At 35.9% G+C, this 22,509-nt stretch overlaps 1 protein-coding gene across 4 annotated transcripts in view; it reads left to right on the top strand.

Moving 5' to 3' along the window:
• Window positions 1-5,816: 5,816 nt before the first annotated feature.
• Window positions 5,817-22,509, top strand: part of htr2cl1 (5-hydroxytryptamine (serotonin) receptor 2C, G protein-coupled-like 1) — a 113,466-nt gene continuing 96,773 nt past the window's right edge. For 2 of the 4 annotated variants that reach the window (XM_051113987.1, XM_051113991.1), the window contains exon 1: window positions 5,823-5,949. The gene's annotated coding sequence lies outside the window, so the exon portion shown is untranslated. Of the gene's footprint in view, window positions 5,950-6,901; window positions 7,060-22,509 lie in introns of those variants that run through there. The other 2 variants (XM_051113988.1, XM_051113990.1) reach the window with 2 other exon arrangements.

Raw genomic sequence — 22,509 nt, 5'->3', positions numbered from 1 at the left:
TATCTGTTTATATATATATATACCACAGCAAAAACAACTAGACTAATAAATTTTAAACATTAAATTGTTAAAGACAAGTATATATGTACAAATGTACAAATTTCAGGTACAGAAATTGAAATCAAAAGTTTAAAAACGCTATAGTTTTCTTTTCAGAAATATTATGTACATTAATTGTCATTAAAGTTACAAATGATATTCAGTCAAGATTAGTGAATGATTTGCTTTTGTTCTTTGATTAACATTAATGAGAGGCAGCACGTTTATTAGGCTGCCGTCTCTTCAACATCAAACGTGGGCAGATCTAAAAATACTTTTTACATGTGTGCTTTCTTTCTTATCTACACTCTTAAAAATAAAGGTGCTTTAAAAGGTTCTTCACAGTGACGCCATAGAGGAACCATTTTTAGTTCCACAAAGAACCTTTCAGTCAAAAGTTTTTTAAAGAACCATCTCTTTTTACCTTTTTATAATCTGAAGAACCTTCTTTCGCCACAAAGAACCTTTTGTGAAACACAAAAGTTCTTCAGATGTTTAAGGTTCTTTATGGAACCATTTAGACAAAAAAGATTTTTCTATGGCATTGTGAAGCACCTTTATTTTTAAGAGTGTATTTACATTCACTAAAGACAAAAATGGCTGTGTTTATGATGATATACTGATGTATTTTTGTGCATATTGGTCAGTAAATGTGAAAGAGAAGCACGTTTAGGTTTGGAAAAAATTTAATAAAACAGTCAGTCACACTTGTGTCGTGCAACATTACTATCGGATCCAGTATAGTTGCACAGCATCGTCTTTCAGATTCCATCTTTGAAAATACTGTGTTGAACTGTGCATTGTTTGTAAATAAATCTGCTGTAAAATGAACAAATGACCAAGTTCTTATTGATGTGGTCTGGATCTTCATTAAAAATAAAGTTCATCCACTCTTTATTAATGTAAGGATCAGAAGGAAGGTAATGCAAAGATTCTGCTTTTCCACAGCTTAGCACTGCACAACATTCTTGTTTGCCTCTCTCGTTATTTACACTACATGAGCGAACAGACAGTGATGTAGAAGTAGGTGTTGATCTTCATATGCAGAGGCGCTGTTTAGCCACAGTATTATGTCATAAAGTGGTTCATTCTACAACCTGTCGTTTTGGCAGATTGTCTCCGGTATAAGCTGTTTTTAGACTAACGAGTAAGTTTTGAGTTCTTACATTTTTATAATACAATAATCTCTTATACGTGACCCTGGACCACAAAACCAGTCTTAAGTAGCGTGGGTTTATTTGTAGCAATAGCCGAAAAATACATTACATGGGTCAAAATGATTGATTTTTCTTTTATACCAAATATCATCAGGATATTAAGTAAAGATTATGTTCCATGAAGATATTTTGTAAAATTTATACTGTAAATATATCAAAACTTAATTTTTGATTAGTAATATGCATTGCTAAGAACTTCATTTGGACAACTTTAAAGATGATTTTATCAGTAGTTTGATTTTTTTTTTGCACCCTAGTTGTAATAATAGTTGTATCTCGGCCAAATATTATCCTATCCTAACAAACCATACATCAATAGAAAGCTTATTTATTCAGCTTACAGATGATGCATAAACAAAAAATAAATAAATAAATAAAATAAAAAACAAAAAATGACCCTTATGAATGGTCCAGGGTCACATATGTCAAAAGATTAAAGGAATTTTGATTGATAAAATATACAGGCACCAATATGCCATCCTGTAATACCTGAAACATTGTCACAATATTTTTATGGTGAAATTATTTATTTATTTTATTTTTTTTAACTGTAATTTTAACAGCATTTTTTTACATTTGAACTGTTTTAACACATTTTTACAAAACAGCTTTTGTGTTGCACAAAATGTTGAAAAGTCATGCAGTTTGGAATGACAGGAGGACAAGTAATGGATGACAGAATCTTAATTTTTAAAAACTCCCACAGTTCCCATATTGTGGGAACATGGCTTTCCAATATTTCGGCACTGCTTTGGGTGAGCTGTAGAATAAAGCCTCAGGCCAGCCTCAACTATACAGGGAACAAAGCCATAAGCACAGCATAAGGTAGCTTTTCAGTGGTATTTGCGACCTCCATGTTTATTACAAGCCATTATTCCTCATCTTCTACAATCCTAGACATCTTTACATTTCCTCGAGCTGAACGATGCGGTGTCATAATGTGTGAAGTTTTGTTTCTATAACTGACTTCACCCACAAAAATCCCCCCACAGGGCTTACGATGTTTTTTTTCAGAAGCTCTATAGTGCCATATATACAGTATATGACAGCGTATATACTGGGGAATCCAGGGGAAAAAAAAAAGGTTATGATCACTACCCTTGTTTCTGTTCTACTCTTTCTCCTACAAAGCCCTTAATGATAGGTGTGCATGCAGCAGGGAGTCAGTGGGACATATTGTGGGTGTGGGAAGGCAGGAGTCGTCATTTGACATTCTCCAAACGTACTTTTCCTGAAAGTGGGGGAAATGTGCCTCAAATATCCCTCGTCATTGTTGAGTAGTCTAATGATCCTGTCTGCTGGCAAAGTTGAAGAGGGAGACCAGATTACCTTTCAGCTATTTTGATTACGCTTTGTGTGTGTGTGCGTGGTGGGAGATGTTCCTGTGAGGCCCATTAGACTTGCAGGCGGCCTGGGTGAGAGAAGAGAAAATTTCTTTCCTCTAGGGGCCTGCGCTCATCACCTCGCATAAAGGCCACTTAGACAGACGCTAATGCACATAGGAGGCGCTGATGGGGGGGCAGAACTTCTAAAGGTAGGAGTTGCGCTTTTATGCTCTTCTAGGTTGAGTTTTCCCCCACTAAACTACCCAAACCATTATATGGTCTATTTCAGTCTTCTCTAACCCCAGTAGACCTGATAATGAGTGTTGGCTTTTACGATTATATCTTGAGACATTTGAGTTGGATCTGAATGACCTTTCAAATCCCATAATCTTCATTCATATAATAAAGCAGCTATTTTATTGCCCTGTACTTCTTGCCCTCCGACCCTCGTGGAGCTCCATTTGGCCTCAGTGCATTCAGTCGATCTGTCCTAGCCTGGCTTTAGGGTGAAGCTCAGGTCCCCGCTGTTGTCACAAATGATATGTCAGAGGCACGACGAAGCCATTCGTAGGAGCCGTGCTGGGTCTGTATAATTTAACACATAGCACTCAGCACTGGGCTGGTGCCAAAAATGCGCAACTGCAGATCTCATCTAATCGTATTCTGCTCCACGCAGCACCATGCAGTCCTTCATAATTGGCTCTTTGAAAAGGTGTTTTGTTAGGTACGATTAGTCATACCCCATAAGAGAGCAGACGCTCCTGTCTGTAAGAGGCTTGACTGCATCTGAGTCACAAGAGTTTTTGTTGATTGTCTTGCACTATTTTATGACAGTTTAGCACCATCGAACATTGTATTAGCGTAATGAAAGTCATCGTTGAGAACAATGGGAGGTGCATAAATCCGTAATGGGAATTTGGAAGGAAAATAGTTGACCCAAACAGAGTTTCTTTCTTTTGTTGAACACAAAAGAAGATTTTGGTAACCAATCAGTTGCTTGTAGCCATTGACTTCCATAGTGTTTTCCCCCCATACTATGGATGGCTACTAACATTCTTCAGAATATCTTCTTTTGTGTTCAGAAGAAAGAAACTCAAACAGGTTTGGAACAACATGTCAAATGTTCATTTTTGGGTGAACTATCCCTTTAACTCTTATAAACTGTAGAGTATGCAGTTTTAAATCTTGCTTGATTCATTTAATAAACAAATACCATCTGTTTATTAGTAGCTGTAAATCAGTTAAGGTGGATTTTGTTGCATTTTGTGTTTTGATTTCACTGGACCGGACAGTGTTCTGATGAGACATGGAGAAACTGAAGGGAACATCTGTGAGCAGATGTATGTGAGATAGTGCTCTGTACAGAGTACTGCCAGCCTGTGTTGCTTATGAGTGCGTCTGACACTGACTAGAAGGAAGAATAACACTTCAGTTTAATCAGCGGTAAAAAATGTTAACGTTAAAGGACAGGTAAGTGTTGATTCAAAGTGATATAACCAGCTTACTACAGCTGTCTGGTTTTGGCAATGTGATGAGAGATCACATAATCACAGGTATTTAAGGGTGTTGACAGCACACCCATCAAATACTTTTACTTTAAACTTGTTAAATTCCAGCCTCAGCCCAGTCAGAAGTACCAGTACTTACATAGAAACCTATACAAAGTAGCCAGAAAGAAATGCCAATTTTAAAGAAATACGTCAGATGGATTTAGAGGCTTTTGCATCTGAACTCTTCATATATATGTATATTTGAACCGTATATATTTGAATATATATATAATTGAACCGTAAGCTAAAAAACAGCAAAAAACAGTAAAATTTTGAAATATTTTACTATTTAAAATAACTGTTTTCTTGTTTTCTATTTGAAGGTTTTAAAATATAATTTATTCCTGTAACCAAAGCTAAATTTTCAGAATCATTACTCCAGTCTTCAGTGTCACATGATCGTTCAGAAATCATACTAATATGTTAATATGCTGATTTGCTGTTTAGGAATCATTTATTATTATTATTATTATTATTATTATTATTATTATCAATATTTAAAACAGTTGAGTACATTTTTTCAGGATTCTCTGATGAATAGAGAGATCCAAAGATCAGCATTTATCTGAAATAAAAAGCTTTTGTAACATTATACACTATACCATTCAAAAGCTTGGAGTCAGTATGTGTGTGTGTGTGTGTGTGTATATATATATATATATATATATATGTATGTATGTGTACTTTTGTATGTATATGTGCTTCTATTTAGCAAGGATCCTTTAAATTGATCAAAAGTGATATAAATAAAGACATTTATAATGTCAAAAGATATACAAATACAAAAGATTTTTATTTCAGTTAAATGCTGTTCTCCTGAACTTTCTATTCATCAAAGAAACTTGAAATCAGCAAATCAGAATATTAGACTAATTTCTGAAGGATCATGTGACACTGAAGACTGGAGTAATGATGCTAAAATTCAGCTTTGAAATCACAGAAATAAATTACATTTTAAAATACATTCAAATAGAAAACTGTTATTTTAAATAGTAACAATATTTAAACATTTTCAAAGTTTTACTGTTTTTGCTGCACTTTGGATCAAACGGATGCAGGCTTTGTGAGCAGAATAGACTTATTTAAAAAAAAAAAAAAAATCTTACTGTTCAAAAACTTTTGGCTGGTAGTGTAGGCTACTTAAAATAAATCATTTTAAAGCACAGTGCAACAGAATATGCGCTAAATTGACTCTATATTGTAATAAATTTAGGGCATGTAGCCTATAATAGCAGTTGAAGACGCCTAATATTCTTCAGTAGTCACATTTACAACACTTGCTAATCCCAACTAATGATATATTTACTCACTTTTGGCACTGCATTTCTATGCACAGTCGTTTCATAAGGCGACTTCTTATGAAACGATCTGTGCGACTTTCAGTTTTCTAGATGGTGAAAACAAAGTGCTCAGTCGTCCGCTAATTGCACATTTAAAGTAATTAAACCGGACCGTCGAGCCTTGAGAGATGCGTTACAGATAAACGCTGTCTGGCCACCACCCTTGCTACCCATGGCCGTGCGCCAGAGCGCAGCTGCATTAGCAGACAGCCGGTGGATCCTCGCGCGTTGTTTGGTATGCGGCTGGTTGCAGGCAGTGACGACGCTCTCTCTCTCTCTCTCTCTCTCTCTCTCTCTCTCACTCTCACTCTCACTCTCTCGCTCTCCGCGCTTTAGTCTGAATGAGCACGATCCTCGTCCTGCCAGAGGCTTGCGTTCTTGAGGAATTCGTCATCAATGAAAGTGAAGGAAGACTAAACAGGAGAGGAGAAACGCTACAATGCCGGCAGGTCAGAGGAGACAGGCTATTCCTTAATGGGTGAGTTAATTATAAATAACATGTATTCTTTTTTTACGCGAGAAAACACTTGTAGCTGTGTCTGTTAGATGGAAATATCTCTTTCTTCTCATTGCGAAGTATCACGCATTTCTTTAATAACTCTCATTTACCCCACGCGTTTACGCGTGACTCATCTGTAAAAAAGTATATAAAAGTCTGATTTAAGTGTTTACAATTACTTATGCCTGAAAACGAATGTGAGCTGAAAAAGTGAATGAGTTCCTAAACGTTTACACATGCAGGTTTAAGCCATTTCAAGTAATTACTCTATTTTGCTTTTCTTTGTTTGGCAACGATCCTGTGCGCAGGTTAAGGCGATGCGTTGCAAATGCTATAAACTCTAATTTTAGTGACAGCGGTGCTGCTGATTTTGCTATTATGTAGTTGGAGATGAATCTCAACGATTATATTGAAATGCGCTGTGATGTGTAACAGAACTTTAGTGTTTCCTCTGCGCATCGCTCCACATCCATTACGCATCTTATTAATGAAGGGAAATAAACACATTAAGTCGAACATTTGCATGCAATAGAGTCATGACCTTAGCCAAGTCCTTCCTCAATAATTCGCACTGCCAATGTCAAAAAGTGTCAAATGAATCCACTTCCAGTGGCATTTAAATGTGGCGTCTTTGCTCTAAGAAATCCAGTTTTACATGTCAGATTCAGTGATAAGTAGAGACAGATTTATGAGCAAGGGTCACGTTCATTGTACTTGCTGAGGTATATTTGCCTTGGGCTAATTAAAATTGATGATTAATTGATGATGTCAGTTTAATAAGTGGGACCACTCTGAGCCTAGCTGTGAATTTACGACTGCTGGTTTCGTGCCGTGACATTTTGCGACGCGATGTGTCCAGATTCCTTTCAGCTTCCTTCCCGCTGCTTGGGGTATGCGTAACGCGGACTTGGAGAGGCGCTCGCCCGCGAGAAACAGTGAGGACGCGTACAGGTTCGAAGAGTGGACGCTGTAATAAAATGAAATGACGCAATACGACTGACATCATCTGACATCAGAGTTGCATGCGTAATTTGTGCCACACATATCGTCGTTCAAAAATTGCATCAGGTGTGCTCTTTGGGAACGAAAGTGAGTTAAACAGTATCCTGTTGTATTATCCAAAGGTGTGTATTTGTACCACTTTTAGCGTACTTGTGTTATATTCAGCATCGTTCAAAAATAAGCCTGCTTTTTGAGAATTAAAGTGAGTTAAACGGTATCCTATTCTTTATGTAGTAATTGTTTTATGATGCTGTTTTTAAGAATTATGTAATGCTTACATGAGACAATTCAAATTGTAGTGCTGTGGAGTGATTTGTAACCAGTTTAAATAGGATGCTTTTGTCAGACTCATTGTGATGACTCATTTCTACAATTATTACAGCCTAAATATATCTTTCTCTCTTCTGAATTCTGTAATATGTTTCTCCCTGTTTTGTTTTGGAAAGTCATGGAAACGCTTTTTTGGCTTTCTTTCTTTTACTACTGGAACAAAAGGGAACATAGCTATCATATTAGTTGATGTCGCTCATCTCTGATGACTTCTGCTTCTGATAACCCTGGAAATGTAAAAACGGTCCATTAGTAATAATCTAAAGGGATGTATGTGAACAATATATTTCCCTGGGTGTGGTTTTGGACTTGTTCATATATCTTAGTAATAGTGATTCCAGATCATTTATAATACGTCTTAGCTGATCTAGAATCTGCTTTTATTAGTTTCGTTCTGATCTCATTATGTTATGTATTGAAGTGGACATTTGATCTTGAGTCAACACCCTGGAGAGAAATTGATGATGTGAGGCTGTGCGGAGTGTGCTCTGGTGTGCTGGGCTTTGGTTTTATGTTTAATGTTCTGATTCTCTGTGGGGTTTCTCTCATAAATATGAATTGGCTGCTTGGTGAAGGCATTAGGGCTTTGTCGGTGTGGCCCTGGACCGTGTTTAGTCAGTGTTCTGTCAGATCTGATTGTACCCAGTGGGAATGGCTCACCAGGATGAATGAAACGCAGTAGTTCGTAGTATTTAGTTTGGGATTGTGGTTGCATTTTTAGTTGGTTTTTGTCGCATTTGTCGGCACATCTTTGGAATGTGTGTTTTTACTAACCAGCACACGTAGATTGTGGGATAAAGAACGTCAATAATCTTAAGCCGGTGACTTGACCTGCTCCAGTTTACATTCATTTGCTGGTTTGACAAACACCATGCGCATTAGAAGATCCTGCTCTTAATCTTTTTGTGTTTTTTAATTGCTTTATGCAAAACGAAAGCTGTCCAAACAGGCAGCGAACACACATGGAGGATAAATGCATGCGCGCAGTGCAGGGAAACCGTTGTGTGTGTGTTCACAGGGGAAAATTCCCTTTCTGCTTGTCTGCCCTTTTCTCTCTTTTCCTCTCTGTCAGTCTTTCGCATCCCCTCATCTCATCTGATCTTGTCTCGGTGTACTCTCGTGCCCGTGTCCCTGGATTACAGCCCCAGAGACAGGCTGCCGAAACAGCCCACCTGTCAGCGTTCTACCCTGGGGACTAAAGACAACGCAGGTTCAGTGCCACAGCTTGGGGAGATTCTGTGGTCCTTTCCCCCTGAGCCTCTCTTTTTTTAGGTGTGGAAATATAGGAGATAGCCCATATGCCACTTTACTTTCCTGGGCGGCATCAGTGTTGGGATGAATCACAGGCGGCGTTTTGATATTCAGAGGGGGGTCACACTTGCCACAGTTGTGATTAAACATTTGTGATACATTTGCTTTTCAAATATTTGGGGTCAGTGGGATTTAAAAAAGTAAAAGAAATTAATATTATTCAACAAGGACAAAGCAACAGTGAAATCTTATTTCTGTTCTACTTATTATTTTCTACTTCTTTTGAACTTATCAAAGAATCTTGAAAAAAGTTTATACAAATTCAAAAGCGATAATAAGAAATGTTTCTTAAGCACTTAATCTGCATGCTAGAATGATTTCTGAAGGATCAAGTGAGTAATGCATACTAAAAATTCAGCTTTTCCATCAAAATAATAAATAATATTTTAAAATGTATGAAAAAAGTTATTTTGATATTTTACAATATTACTGTTTTGTCGTATTTTTGATCAAATATATGCCTTGGTGAGCATAAGATATTTCGTTTAAAAACATTAAAAACTTACCAACCCCAAATATTTAAAGGGATAGTTCATCCAAAAATAATTACTCACCCTCATGTCATTCCAAACTTGTAACTAAGACCTCTGTTCTTTTTTGGAACACAAATTTTTGATTAAATCCGAGAACTTTTCTGACCCTGCATAGACAGTGGTGTAACCGACACGTTCAAGGCCCAGAAAGGTAGTAAGGACATTGTTAAAATGGTCCATGTGAAATTAGATATTATGAAGAATATTATCTCAAAGAAAGCAAAAATAATGCCTTTATACAACAATTTCTTCTCTTCTGTGTCAGTCTTTGACGCGTGTTCATGACAGTAGTGCTTTTATAAAGGTCTGAGTACATGCCATTATTACTAGGCTTTAATATATCACATAAAACTGATAAAGCTGACACTGTTTGTTCTCAGGAGTATAGTTCAGGTACAGTTTATGAGTTGCCATCAAAGACTTTTGGCCTTTCTCATGACTGATTGGAATAAGAAAAATCTAGTGCCTGTTTCTCTTCAGTTGTTCAGTATTCATGAGTGCAGTAATGTCTGTGACACCGTCACTGCGCCTCTCTCTTTCTTTTCACATGACTTGGCAGGTGAGGTGTTCTTTTGAAGTGACATGTCTGTGGAGACCCATGTTCATTTCAGCAGCCTGTTTCCAGTTGTTACACCCTTTAACTGTGCAAGTGGTGTCAGCAGTTCAGATCAAACTTTAGCAAGGATAGCAGAATTGTATTGGCCTGATATGCTATAGCTCATACCACAGTCAGTTTATTAGCAGAAGGATAAATGGAACTGGTTGCTTTGGAAGTGACAAATAATATGAAATGTGAATGAAATATGAAACCCAATGGTTTTCAAACTGGAGTTAGAGGATGCCCATGGGATGATAACAGGAAAAAATGCTAAATATTTTTTTAGGGCTGCCATAGTTGATGTGATATTTATTGTATATGTTTAACATAATATATTTCTTAACTCATTTATCACATTTGATATGGATTCATTCTACTTTTTAAAAACGAACTGATTATTCATTCATTTAGCAGCTCTAGTTTTTATCTCTAAAAAATGGGGGTTATATAATTATTAAATATTTGTGGCAATATTTACTGTGAATCTGTATTCATTTGAAAATGTTTCTCTTCAGATTTATGCATCTGACATGACGAGTAGTTGGTAGAAAAAACATACGCTGTCAAACTAAAATAAAGCAAATATTTGTTGGATCATGTTTTAATAATTTGCTTCGGCTTTTGTAAAAGGACAGAATAAAAGCCAGTTATATAATTTTAAAAATGGCATAACACTTAAAGTGATAGTTCATCCAAAAAAGAAAATTTTGTCATTATTTACTCCCTTCATGTCGTTCTAAACCAGTATGACTTTATTCTTTTTATCTGCAGAACACAAAAGCCTTATTAGTTACCATTGACGTTCATTGTATGGACAAAAGACACTGAGACATTTCTTAAAATATCAAATTTTGTTCTACAAAAGAAAGTAAGCTTCAGAATACAGAAAAAAATGAGGTCTGAATATATGAAAATATATAGCTATATCTATATTTTTTAGAAGAGACCATAATATTTGGCCATCATTGACATGAAAAAGTTGAAAAAACCTTATTCTAACACATTTTGACTCATATGACTTATATAAATGGGTTTTCCCCAGACTGTAGGCAGGCTGGTAGCAAGAACTGCAAATAAGCAGAGACGTGTACCTCTGTTCCTGTGATTTGCTTGCACTGCACCTAGAGAACAGAGACACGTTTCTTTGACTCGCTGTCAGTGTCCACATTTAGAGTGGCATCACTGCCACTATTTCTCAGTTCAGTTCTGAAATTTGTGAAAATTTAATAATAAAACTAGTGAGAACTAGGTTGTCATGACCTGGATTTTTCAGGAAGTAGATTTGTAGAATGCAGTGTTTACACCAGGGTAAGCGAACTGTGTGTACATGAGATAAGGCACTCAGAGGAGTAATGACAGTGTGTATGTGGCATAGACTCAACAACATAATGGGATTGATTTATAGTACAAAAGATTATGTGGTTGAAGCTGTTGAACATATTAGAGAAAGTAATTCAGACAAAGAGACGAGGCAAACACAATCCAATGCAGGAGGTGACTCTTTCCCTTGAAGATACAACAGCATATTGTTGCAGAACCTGTTTGTCCAGCTACTAGGAATCATTTAGAATATACACAGGAAAGTAACCGTTTTCATTTCGGCTTTGTGTATTTGCATGTTTATACCAGTCCTGAACTATATATTCCCCACACAGTGCATTTGTACACACAATATTAGAGAGATCAGTGAAACACATTTCTAATGGCAGTATATGAAAGTCCTAAATTAAATTGCATATTGTTTTGCAGTGTTACTGCACTCAGGAATCAACTCTGGGCTTAGAAATGGTTTATTAGTTCACTGTACTTGAACTATTCATTATACAAAGCAACCGTGCATTCAAGCTGTACTGGGGTCCTCAACAGGGGGTCCTCAACCCTTAGGATATCTGTCTGTGGTGGTACTGCAGGGCTCTGCCAATTATTGTTTAATCTCAAGCTTTTGTGTGTGTATGTGTGTGTGTGTGTGTGTGTGTGTGTGTGTGTGTGTGTGTGTGAAAAGTTAAATTATGATATTAATATTAAGCACAAAAATACAGTGTTAAAGTGATATTCCACCTAAATATTTAAAATTTTCATAATTTACTCACCCTGATGTCATTCCAAACCTGTATGCATTGCTTTCTTCTGTGGAACATAAAAGAAGATATTTTGTAGAATGTGGAAATGTATGGAAGAAGAAAAAAACTGAGACATTTCTCAAACTGTGTTCTTTTGTGTTTTATTAAAGACATAAAGTTCTAAAGTTTCGAAAGAACATGAGGGTGAGTAAATGATGAGAGAATTTTCATTTTTCGGTGAATTATACCTTTAAAGAGGTCCTGTTATGCTCTTTTAAAAAGTCTTGATTTTTTTGGGGGGCTGTATTAGAATATGCTCTCATGTTTGGTGATTTGAAAAACACATTTATTTTTTCCGCATAGTTTACATTATTACAATACTTTTCTCCCCCAGCCTGGCACAAATGGCTCGATTAGTTCCGGATTCGATGAAGGCCCGCCTTCTGAAAAACGTAATGTGTTGTGATTAGTTATCTGTCCCGGTGCATTGTGATTGGCAAACAGCTTAGATGGTGTTTCAGTACTGCCACTCCCCTTGCCAAAGCAGAAAGCCGTCTGCTCCATTATAGTTAAGGATATATTAAGGTATAGCTGATGCTACAATAATGTTGGGTCCTATCATCAGCCTTCGAAATTGCTGATACGTGATATTATCGTGCTAATTTATTTAATTATTTACATAGTTTCATTGCCCGAAACCAGCTCCAGCATAAGCCTAAAAGCAGCCTAATGTTTTCAATATGACTTAATTTGTATTTAACATGACAACAATTGAATAGAAACATTCTAAGTTACTAATTATAATACTTACATTTCCTTAGTTATTCAAAAAGCAGCTACTGAAAATGAGCAAAGAATATTAACATTATCAAAGAACATCATCACTGATTAGCCTAGCTTAGTCTAATGCAAGTTTATGCATTTTAAAAAACACTTGCATTATAAGTAAAGCTGTCTACACTGTATGATGAATATATCTCTTACCACACACTGCACATGTCTGCAGTGCATTAGGGCTCCAACACGGCCACCGGAGCTGATCGCGGCCACGCTTGTGTTTACCTTAACCCCTGCTTCGGCATGTGTTTCGACCCCCTACACTGCACACGTCTGCAGTGCTCGCTCTGACGTGGCCACTCTAGTCAATGCTTGTCTTTATACTTGTTGAAGCACCCCCACCTCGTCCCGAATTAGTATTAGAATTTCTGTAGGCGGGATTTATTTTAATGATTTTCTAATGAGCCACGTTGTGACATCACAGCACCCGGAAAACAACGCTGTAGTCCAAAGGAGCCGTTCGTTGTAGTTTTTGAAAAGGGATTTTTTAAAAATGAAATATCTCACTTTGGAGTGGACTTTTGTAACTTTTTTATGGCCAAACATACACACCACACACTGACTAAAATTCAAGTGAAAAAGCATAATAGGACCCCTTTAAAGGGGTCATCGGATGCCCATTTTCCACAAGTTGATATGATTCTTTAGGATCTTAATGAAAAGTCTATAATATACTTTGGTTAAAAATTCTCAATGGTAGTGTAAAACAACACTCTTTTAACCTTGCCAAAATCAGCTCTGCAAAAATCATTTCATTCTGGTCGTGTCTGCTTTAAATGCAAATGAGCTCTGCTCGCCCTGCCCCTCTCTTCTCTCTGTGGAGAGATGCACCTGTTTACTTTAGCCGCATTTAGCTGCGTTTAGCCACTAAACTTGCTAACTAGCACATTATTAGGAAAGACGATTGCAAAGATTCATAAAAAAACCCTTATGCTTCTGCTGTAAGTGAAGCTGGATCATGAATGATTCGTGCGAATATAGACGGATATATGTAGATCGGGAGGCGCATTCCCTTCACAAACAAACGTAATCCACTGCATCTTCAGGGCTCAGATGTCAGAAGTAAATGACGACCTCTATGTTCATTATTACATCCAGCAACACAACACTTCAATCGCTAAATCGGAAATATTCTTGTTAACTTACATCCCTGCTCCGACATCGAAACAAAGAGGACGGACTCTGACAGATGATCTGAGATATAACACTCATGTCAATCAACTATCGTGGGAGCGGCCTCTGTCGGTGTGACACCACAATGACAGGCATCTGAGAATGGCTCGATTGATTGAAAAAGGGGATATTATTTTTACAGATTAATTAAAAACCACTGCATGGTTTTTTATCATTATAGGGTAGATTTGTACATACACTGCCAACACACATTAATGTTCAAACAACATGTAAAAGTGAACTTAGCATCCGATGACCCCTTTAAGTTCACTACAACCAAATACAAATAAAGCTAAATTTAACAAGCCCACATAAAATGTACTAATTTTATTATTTTAAGCTTGGCTTAAAATGTTAAAAAAATCCATTTTACACATGATGTGACAGGGGTATTCACCAAGTGATCACAAAAGGCTAAAGACTCTTGAGCTATACATTGAATAGTTTAGCGTTGCTAGAAATACATTTTACCAGTTGAGCTACAGAAACACTGCTGTTTACTGCATTGTAAACGTGTTTGGGTTATAGGCATCTGCTGCATTAAAACTAACAGATCCGTAAAAAGGGGTAAAGTTGTTTGGGCATTTTGTTCCTGTTGCTGACAGGCTTTTTGGTGATTACAGAAAAAGTCGTATCAGTTGTTTATTGTAAGAAGAGTAAGACTAGATTACAGACACATGGCTATTTTGTATCTGTGAACTTTGAGTGGATAATTGATAGTCTTTGTAGCTCAGTAGTATGTTTAGAAGTGCCACAGATGGCCTTTTTTGCTTGATGTCTCTTTTGTATAATTTCAAAATGTGCATGACACGTTCAGCTAAACAATGGCCCTCAGTATGGTCTTTTTCCTCTTTGTTCTGATGTTCTATTTTCATCATGTTCTAATTTTAAATCTGGACATTCGGTTTCCATAATACTTACTGGAAATTTTTCAGCTGGTGTCATCAGCAATTCCTCATATGCATTCTGTCTGTATCTGACTGTGAGGGTTGAACTTCCAGCTGTGGAAAAACACGCAGAGCTTCGCATGTGGCTTTGGACCCTGCGTGTGCAAAACGTGTGAGGCTTAAATTCCGAATGCTGTGAGTGTTGTGTAAATCGTCGGCTGTCACCTGGAACACATATGAGCCGGACCAAAATGCAGTCCACCACAGTATTCACAGTGTGGCCATTTACAGAACACACACACATGCACACGTTAGAATTTGTGTGATTTGTTTGTCAGTGCTGAATTGATCTGACAAAGAGAAAGCATGTCTCATCAATAAACAGACACAAGCAGGTAGGATTTTTGGATCTTTGAAATTAGCTGAAAGATTTAAAGCACAATCCTCACAAAAAAAACCTTACAACTTATTTTATTATTAAAAACCCATCTAAAACCAGCCAACAGCCCACATGGGAGATCAGCTAAGACCAGTTTAGGCTGGTTTATTATGGCTTTTTTCAGCATGGTTATCGCTTTCTGTTATCTGAAACATGCTGTGATCTCTTCCTCCCTACAAAATACATTGTCATGACAAACGTCATATTACGCACATGGCAGAGCGTCTGCACTATGGCTGCACCTGTGGAGTGTCCCGATAGTCGTAAAAATGCAAGTATACTTAATTTACGAAGCAGAAAATGCTTAATACCCATAAAGATGTGAAGCGTGGAGCAGGGCCAGGTAGAGTCATTATTTTTATTGTGCATGGCCGCAGACATCAGTGGCTTCCAGAGACTTTGTAAAAGTTTCCGAAAACAAATTCCTCCAAAAAAGGGCTCTGAATGGACAGTGTTTCTCAGACAAGCTCCAGATCTCAATAGAAGGTGCATTCAGACCTTTTAAAGACAATGTGTGTGGTGCTTACCTTCGCAAAAATGGACGTTCAGAATGGTTGGCGGGACATTAATACACTGTCAGAAAAAAAGGTACAGTTCTGTCGGTACAAAGTGAAAAGGTGCAAATATGTACTTTTAAAGTACTAAAATGTACCCTTAAGGTACTAATATGTACTGTTTAGGGGTAAGTAAGTTACAAAGATGTACCTTTTCACTTTTGTACCTTAGGGTACCGCCTTTTTTTCTGAGAGTGTATCTGGGTGTTTTGAGTTGTTGTTAGTGCACTAACTAGTGGCTGCTGTGAGTTTACTTACAGTTTTGACCTAAGTTCAAACAGCATACACTCTTAAAAATAAAGGTGCTTTGTGATGCCATAGAAGAATCTTTTTTGTCTAAATGGTTCCATAAAGACCCTTTCTGTTGCACGAAAGGTTGTTGGTAGCGAAAAGTTCTTCAGGTTCTAAAAAGGTAAGAAAGGCATGGTTCTTTAACTGACCTTTGACTGAATGGTTCTTTGTGGAGCCAAAATCGCTGTGAAGAACCTTTTAAAGCACCTTTATTTTTAAGAGTGTAATTCTCATTTTGAAGAATTAGTTCACTTCCAGAATAAAAATTATATGATAATTTACTCACCCACATATCATCCATCATGCTTTTGTTTTTCAGTCAAGAAGAAATTAAGGTTTTTGAGGAAAACATAGGATTTTTCTCCATATAGTGGACTTCAGTGAGGGCTGAAGGTCCAAATTTTAGTTCCAATGCAGCTTCAAAGGTCTCTACATGATCTCAGCTGAGGAATAAGGGACTTATGTAGTGAAATAATTGGTAATTTTCTAAAAAAAAAAAAAAATAAATTATATACTTTTTTAACCACAAATGCTCATCTTGCACTAGCTCAACTTTACAGCTTCACACATTATGAACATTTGTGGTTAAAAATATATACATTTTTAATTTTTTTATTTTATTTTAGAAAATGGCAGATCGTTTCGTAAGACAAGACCACTGTTCGATCATGTAGAGCTGCATTGAAATGGCAATTTGGACCTTCAACCGATTGGCTCCCATTGAAGTCCACTCAACAGAGAAAAATAGAACCTAGAATGTTTTCCTTTCTTTTCGACTGAAAAAAGAAAGTCATGAACATCTTGGATGACGTGGTGAGTAAATTATCAGGAAAAGCTTAAACAATAGACATAGTTCTAGCAACAGCAAGGTCGTGGGTTCGATTCCCAGGGAAAACAGAGACTGATAAAATGTATGACTTGAATGCAATGTAAGCATTAAAACATCTGCCAAATCTATAAATGTAAATGTAATAAATATAAGTAATTATTCATCTATTTTATCTTCCAGCAAGTGAAATTTGTAATTCTATGGCATTGTATGCCAAAGTTCCATACTTACTATGATTGAAGCACTTCAAGAGTGAGCAATAATAGCGATGGTTGCCTTACTAGCAACTGAAATAATATTGACCACACCAGATATTTTGGAAATTTGGGGTCAGGTGTCAATTTAGAGGTCAGTGACTTCTAGGGTGTTTGTGTGTTTTTGTGTGCTCATGCGTGTATAAGTGCACACTGTGTCAAACAGTAAAAGCACTGAAGTGGTTCTCTGTTCGCACTGTGTCCCTTCCTGTGACACCGAGGAACCCTGGGTGTCAGAAGGAGGCTTTAAAATATCTCTCAGACTATTACAGGAGGTGTGAGCCATTCAAACATCCAACCTCCCACACAAGACCTTTTAGTTCAGTTCAGTCCAATCATTCCCCCTGCAGCTGTCCTCTTTCTACCTCTTTTCGGATTTCACTCTCACATCCCCATACTATCCTTTTATGAATCTGACATGTTTTTACATCAGTTTTACTGGTGAATCTGTGTGCAAAACTAAAGAAACATTTTAGATAGTATATTAAGTTCACATGACAAAAATATCAAATTGCAAATGTTTTTGATAAATATTGTAATTGCACTGATGCAACAGTCGCTTTTTGTTTATTTCACCTCTTACATTAACAGGTGAGCCACGTCTTGCTGAAACCCAAAAGCTTTAAGGAACAATGCTGAACTCAGCAGAAAACATATATTAAAAATCTGTATATCAACACAATCTAAAAGGCCTTTATGAGGCAACATAAAATGTAAAAAGGCACTGTTTAAAAAGGCGTCTTTATGTTTTACACACACAAACGCTTTCTGTTCAATAACTTGAGTAGATTAAAATGGACTTAATCTAGATGATTTGCAGTTTATAGCTGCAGTTCAAGGTTTGGGTTTCATGTAGATTAATTATCATTTGGATGTAAATGTGATCCCCTCCTAATGTAAATTCAATTTCACCATGATTGAGTTTGTAATTATTCTCAATAGCTAACTCCTATTAATCATTTTATAATGTATGGCTGTTAAGGAAATAATCAATGTGGTAATGGAAAAATCAATTACATATTAATTTTTTTTAGAGTTTGCCCCTTTATTTTGAAGTACAGTACACAGCATATGCAGCCTCTTGTATTTATATTAATTAAATTGCAATTTTGTGTAGTTTGTTTTCAGTTTTATTCAATTTAAAGTCTTAAAACTCTTAAATGGTATAACAATAATTCATGTCTTAATTAATGTCTTAAATTTGGAACAAAAAACAGGATATGGCCTAATGTGATTAATTAATTTAAAAAAAAAAAGGCTCACAGTATTGATGCAAATACTTTAGCTAAAATAATGTTTTTTTTAATTATGTTAAGTTAATACTTGTTCAAAACAATCACTTTAGCAAAGTTTGTACTATTTTCTGCTTATTTTGATAAATAAAATATTTTTTTTGTTGTTCAATAAATATACTGTCATTAAACTATGTTAATATGAAACATATTTTAAAATACAGACACAAAATCATTTTAAAATGTAAAGATTCTGAAAGCATTGAAGGAGATCCCATTTATAATTTAATATAGATTTACAGTAGTAACATCAAATGGTATTTTATTATATGATATGATTAATAGCATGTTTTTTAAAATGATGGTTTCATTCTAAACATGGTGATTATCTCTAAGATGGACTCCCAACATAATATGATATTTGCCATCCGAATCTAACAATGTCATGTCAACAAATGGAAAAGTCAGCCTTCTATTAATTATCATGTTTATTATTGTCTTTTAGCCCCAACAGCAGGGGCGCTTTTTACCCCAAATACCATACTTTTACATATTCTTTCGTTATTTAAAAACTGCTGTTTTAATTATCTTAAACAAAACTGAAAATCATTAAGAAGACCTTTGTCTCAAGATAAAATAATTTAGCAATTCTCATTTGCTACTTAAATCTACAACATTTTTAAAAACATCAAATATTAGATCAAGTAAGCACAGAATCGACTTTGCTCTTTATTCAGCAATTTCTTCTCTTTGGGCCTCGAAAATGTCAGTTGTGTTGGTGTTGATGCAGGGTCAGAAAGCTCTTGGATTTTATTCGAAATATCTTTTGTGTTCAGAAGATGAACAAAGATCTTAAGGGTTTGGGACGACTTGAGGGTGAGTAATTAATGACAGAATTTGTATCTTTGAGGGAACCATCCTTTTAAAAGCTCTTCACTTACCCTGATATTGATGTTTAAGTCTTAGCCTTAAAGGTCTCTCTTTCTTGATAAATAAGCAGGCTTTACACAGCCACATCTCCTCTTTTTGTCTTGGTGGGGAACTGACACTCTCTCTGGGGTGGCTTCAATAGATCCAGCATGTTCAGTTTGTGTCCTGCTGTGTGCCCTCTGTGACATCACGACTCACTGCTCACCGTTATGTGCCAGTGTGCGCTTTCACATCGGCTGGTGTGACTTTGAGATTCAAACAGTGTGGAGAACACGAATTAACATTGTCAAGGGCAGGAGTCTTTGCTTGTCTAAAGTTCAGGGCCTCAGAACAGGACACAAGGGTATGTCTGTGACTGAATTTATGCTGTGAAGTAGCGAGACAGACAGGGGCAGGATAGAGGACAGGAAGGCAGCCAGCCATCAAAGAAGTTATTGAATAAAGAGGGTCAGTCTGTATCCAGATCACTCTCTGTCCCTTGTTGAAAGGCCATTTATCAAGGCTTGTATACCTCTTTTTATACCTGCGCATGTAATCAGATGAACCTAACTGTCCTCAGAATAGCATCTGCTGGATATTCACATTATGTAGTGGTTAGAGATGCACTGCTATGAAATTCTGTCTAAAAACTAATGAGTTGATAATTATTTTATTGCTATGATCAGAAGCTGATTTTTAATGTTTGGCTGATAATAAAACAGTACTTTATTTTGTTTAAGTTAAATAAATATAAAGTAATAATGTTGTTGCAAAGCCGTATGAGTTTTGGTTTTCACTGTGGAACGCAAAAGAAGATTATTAAGAAATTATTTTTTCCTTTTTTCCATACAGTGACAGTTAATCAGGTCTGGTGTCATTGTATGATCAAAAGCAATTACAATTCTAAATGTAAAAACAGGAGATATGAGCATGCACAAATAATATCCAGTTGTTCCGTATCAATATGTTATGTATCACTAATAGTGCAATTATTTGAAAATGCTTTGCTTTAGCTTTAGTTCAATACATATATTACATACAATTTAAGACGGTTTTCTGTTAATTGTCATTGATAGGCTTTTTATGAGGCTTGTTGCTAGCTCAGTTTGTCTTTCTGTTTACCTTTTTTTCACATCTGCTACTTTATGTGTATTGCTCGAAGGTTTTAGTATTTTCATCAGTGTGTTGATTTGTGAACATATATTCCTAAAATATGTACCCAGCTTGAATCACTTCTTACTCAAACCCAACGTACATAAATTATTTTAAAAAATGAAAACCCAAACCGAGACAGACTCTGATAAAATTAGACGAAAGTCTGAATTGACCCGATGACAGTTTATTTCAAACCTGACTGGACTCGAATGTAAAATGCAGCAACATCTGCACAGCCTGCAGCTCTTCACTGTGAAAAGTACTGACTTTTTCAACCAGTGAAAATCAGAGATGACAAATAAGAAACTCTATGGCAGGTGTAGATTTAAAAGTATGGCCATCTTCCTGTAGATGTTCCTTGTACTGTAGATGATATACATTCTCTAATCCTTCATACGATTTACATTAGCTTTGCTTTTGTTGCCAGATAATGTAGCCTAACTTTGTGTGTCAACATGTGTATCATGTGCATGTTAATTTGATTTTGATTAGTAACATTAACCCCAGTTAAATGGTTTTCTGTAATCAATATCTGGCAACAATGCATAGTTCTTCTGCTTGGGTGAGCAATTCCAAGAAGATACACTGCTAATAGCTGTATGTTGTACCTCAAATGAGAAGAAAATTTATGTTAATATTAATAAGAAAAACCTTGCACTCATTCACTCAAATGGCTTGGGTATTGCAAAGCGCATTTTATGTGGAGCTCCTGCCTCTGCAGTGCACAACAGTATTCCAGAGGGTGTGCTAATTTACACAGACGCACAGACTGACAGAGAACAGAGAAGGGGGATAAGAAACGTTGCAGTAGATTTATTTAATATGTATTTGTTTTAAATAATTACGTTATTAAACGCCTAAAACGAATAATGGAAATCTGCCATATTTTTCAAGAATTTTGCAATGGATGCCCATTTTCCACAAGTTGGTATGATTCATTAGGGTTTTCATGAAATGTCTGCAACGTACTTTAGTTAAAACACAACTGGCTGAGCAAAAATATGCTAATACAGGACAGTCCGTCAGCGGCCATGGGCGGGCCCTGAAAATCAAAACACCTTGATAAGTCAGACTGTTTATGTTTTTTAGGGATTAAAAGTGAATGGATTGATATTAGGGCTGTCAGTCGATTAAAATATTTAATCTAATTAACTACACGATCCAATTAATCGCAAAATAAATTTGACTGTGAAAAGCTATTTTTGTGTTAAATGAGAAAGTATCAAGTAGACATTACAAATTGTAGCTTAAGAAAGAAATATTTTATTTGATTCAACATAGAATTTATTACACATAAACATTTAGGCTGCAGCAGCCTAACATAAAGTAAGGAACATAATTTGAAGATAATTTAAAAAACATCTCAGTATTTTTTGTTAATATGATGAAAGTCACTGGTAACCAGTGTTGGGAAGGTTACTTTGGAAATGTAATAGGTTACAGATTACAAGTTACTTGATTTAAAATGTAATAAGTAGTGTAACTTTTCAATTACTTTATTAAAGTAATGCAACTTATTACTTTTAATTACTTTTTGATTACTTTTCTAAATGTCTAATATTTTCAACTGTTAATCATTTTGAAACATTTAAATCAGGCAGAATTAACCTTACAGTAGCACTCAACACTGATTACTGTCAGTGAATTAAGATTATAATAAGTAACGGATAATATACATCTTTATTTTGCAATAACAACTGGCTGAATGTACATTATCTCACTTATTACACAGCTGCTTGATAGATTATTTAGATGTTTTGTGTTAAAATTATTAGACACGAAACACTGATCTGAGTTGAAATATTTGAACACAAAGCTTCCATGAAGAAATCAGTTGCTAGCAAACGGCAAGTTCAAACTAGACATGTTAGGGATATGGTGCAGTCATACCAGTTTTCTTACACAACATTTCACCACATACATAAGTAGTAGTACTAGTTTGTTAATTATCTTATAATCCATTACAATGTACAAAAAAAAAAAAAAAAAATGGCAGCAGCTGCGTTTGTATAAAACAATAGAGCAAGTCCACGATATCAGGATGACAGAATTAAGAAATTGTACACATAATATTATTATTCTTTAATATTTTATTAGCTAACCAAACGCAAAGCTTCCACCAAGAAAAATTATCAAGCATATAGC

This window comes from Labeo rohita, chromosome 7 (genome assembly GCF_022985175.1).
Source record: "Labeo rohita strain BAU-BD-2019 chromosome 7, IGBB_LRoh.1.0, whole genome shotgun sequence".
Lineage (NCBI taxonomy): Eukaryota > Metazoa > Chordata > Actinopteri > Cypriniformes > Cyprinidae > Labeo > Labeo rohita.
Note: the sequence above shows the minus strand (reverse complement) of the source record. Positions and strands in the feature narration are given on the sequence as shown.